The sequence below is a fragment of the Poecilia formosa genome, unplaced genomic scaffold (assembly GCF_000485575.1).
Source record: "Poecilia formosa unplaced genomic scaffold, Poecilia_formosa-5.1.2 Scaffold1316, whole genome shotgun sequence".
Lineage (NCBI taxonomy): Eukaryota > Metazoa > Chordata > Actinopteri > Cyprinodontiformes > Poeciliidae > Poecilia > Poecilia formosa.
In genome coordinates, this window is record NW_006801255.1 from 1 (window position 1) to 2,904 (window position 2,904).

Consider the following 2,904-nt stretch of genomic DNA (forward strand, 5'->3'; position numbering starts at 1 on the left):
AGATCCCGACTTAAGATCTCGGGATCTCGCGATAATAAGTCGGGATCTCGAGATAATAAGTCGGGATCTCGCGATAATAAGTCGGGATCTCGCGATAATAAGTCGGGATCTCGAGATCTCGACTTAGTTTCTCGGGATCTCGCGATAATAAGTCGGGATTTCTTTCCTTTTTTTTTTTTCTCCATGTCCCCTTAGGGGCTCCGTACAGTTCAGCTAAACATGAGGAATAAAATTATTTTTCATATCCTCAGAAGAGGTTTGCATACAAAAATGTAATTTTAACTAGTGAAAACTAAATTATAGACATCTTAAAAGCAAATAATGACTAGACAAAACTAAATTAAAGATATCTTGAATTGTAATTTTCACTAGTTAAAATCCCTTTTAAGATGTCTCTAAATTAATTAGAGATATCTTAAATTATTCAGCTTTTCCATTTAAGATATCTTAAATTGTCATTCTGACTCGTCAGAATGACGTCATTGATATCTTGAATTAGTATTCTGTCCAGTCAAAACGTCATAAACTTACGTAGCATTTTGGCGGACAGTGTGTAAGACATTCTAGCCTTAGGCTACTTGGTTGTGCTATTCAGTGGTCAGCAATGTCAGGTCAGTCCAGCTCAAAGTGTTTTTAACACAATATTCAGCGCTGCAGCTCGTGCTCGACATGAATTAAGAAATACCGATAATTTACTCTCTGCAACAAGAAGACTTTTTCGACGTCAAGTGCAGCGAAGTCAAGGTAAGTGGATGTTCAGATGTCGGTTCATATAACTGTAGCTTTCCAGGTAGGCTACGTTAGCTTCATGCTAGTGGATAAAGAAATATTAATTGGGAAAATATAAGTAGCCTATTTAGTTGGCACTGGAGTTTTCTCCCGCCTTATAAAACATGGAAATGTCCAGTAAATGTTGCGTCCCGTATGAAGCGGTATGGGAAGCGATTTGTTGTGTTTGGTTTGTGCCTCTCGCAGCAGCAACGGGCGAGAGGCAGGAAACACCCTGGACAGGTAGCCAGTCCATCTTTGTTCATTATGAGACATGAAAGTATTGGCTTTGGATTTTTAATTGCACAATCTTTATAATCTACATGATTTTTTTATTTGATTTGTGAAACTTCAATAAGCAGCTTTTTCAAAATAGTGATGTATGTAATGTAGCCTTACTTAAAATCACCTTATATGCAGCAGTTTCTCTCAATAAGGTCTTCATTGCCAAAAAAAATATTTGTATGTATGAGTAATTGCTTTCTTGATCACGTCATTACAAAAAAAAACACACATAACAAGTAATGTGGTTAACTTTGGGCATGTTGGCCATGAGAAGCCGTGGTGGGCGTTCTTTATTGAAACCTATGAAAGGTGGCAACCCCAGTTAGCACACTCGATGCTAATATCAGTTAGCATCTATGCTGTGATTCTGTTGTGTTCATTGCAGGCTCAGCTGGGAGGCGGCCAAGCCCTGTATGGAAGACAAATATTTTCTTGCTTTCTGGCCCTAATATTGACATCCTTCCTTCTCCCTCGGATGTACAAAGACTGAAGAACCATGGATTAGGTGGGCATGTTTTTTTCAATAAAGACATTATTTCATATACCTGCATAATGTGACAGAAGGAGGCACTTTTGCTTTTAACATCTCCATTTGGGTTTTAATTCACCACTTCATGATAATTTTACTCTTTCACCAGAGTCATCTGGTAGGCTGATGAGTTCAAACTGAAATGGAGTGTTCTTTGTTATTGTGTTCAATATTGCTTTGTCACCATTGATTATTCAGGCAACCCTGTGCATGAGGGGACAGGAACCACGAGCTCCAAAATTAACCTGAATTGGAGCTTGTCTGAACTGAATAACTTTGTGTGTCAAAGTTACCCAAACATCAGCCTAAATCTGGTTGGCTTTGAGTTGGCAAGAGCTGGAAAAGGACGAAAGGTAAAAAAATTACAAGTGAATCCTGTGAGGGAGCTGAAGGAAAAGGTTGGCAAAAGCAGACTCTACATTCTACCACGAGCAGATGTGTCACAGGTATGGTTGTTTTGTACACAAAAATCATTTTGTGTAGTATGGTATATCCACAGTAATGTGTTCCACCATAATGTGAAATGTCTTAGCCATCTCTAGGAAACCGACTCAACCTCAGCAATGTCCAGGAGTTTGTTTCCAGAACCCTCAACTGCACCAGAAGTACAGGATATCTCTCCAGAGGCTGAGAGCACCAACAGCCAACATTTAGGAGTAGAACAGGTCAACCATTTCAAGAACAATATATGCGTTTTAGTTTTATATCTTATTTCTGCTCTGTACTGTATTCACAATAGACACTTCTAGATTGGCAATCTCTGTGGTCCCAGCAAGACAAAGAGTACGAGGAGTCTTTGTTAGCAGACCAAGTAAATGTGACTTAACATTTTTGTTATCATCATTTGTTGTTGCTCACATTTTATCTTCTACCAGGAAAGGAGAAGACAGTGTTACAAGGCCTGGGAGGAAAGACGCATAAAAGTAAGAACTATTACATTGTTAGGATGATAGTGGTTTATGGATTACCTACAGGTTTTAGTGTTCATGTTTTAGGCAATTGAAGAACGCCAGCAACGACTTGCACAATATAAAGAACCGTCAAGTGGACTGCTGTTGAAGTTCAAATATCCGAATGGATTTATCAGAAAGAGAACTTTCAATGTGTCTGACCCAATTCAGGTAATGTGTTCATTCAGAGCATGTATATTATTTATTTTCAAGTGACAGAAATTGCACTACCTTTTATTTAAGGTCTTGTTTGACTTTGTTGGACAAGATGAAATGGCAAGTGAAATATTCAGTGTTCAACAAGCAACATCATCCACACCAATTGAGAGTACCTCGTCAGGCTCACTTATGGATCATGACATAACAACATCT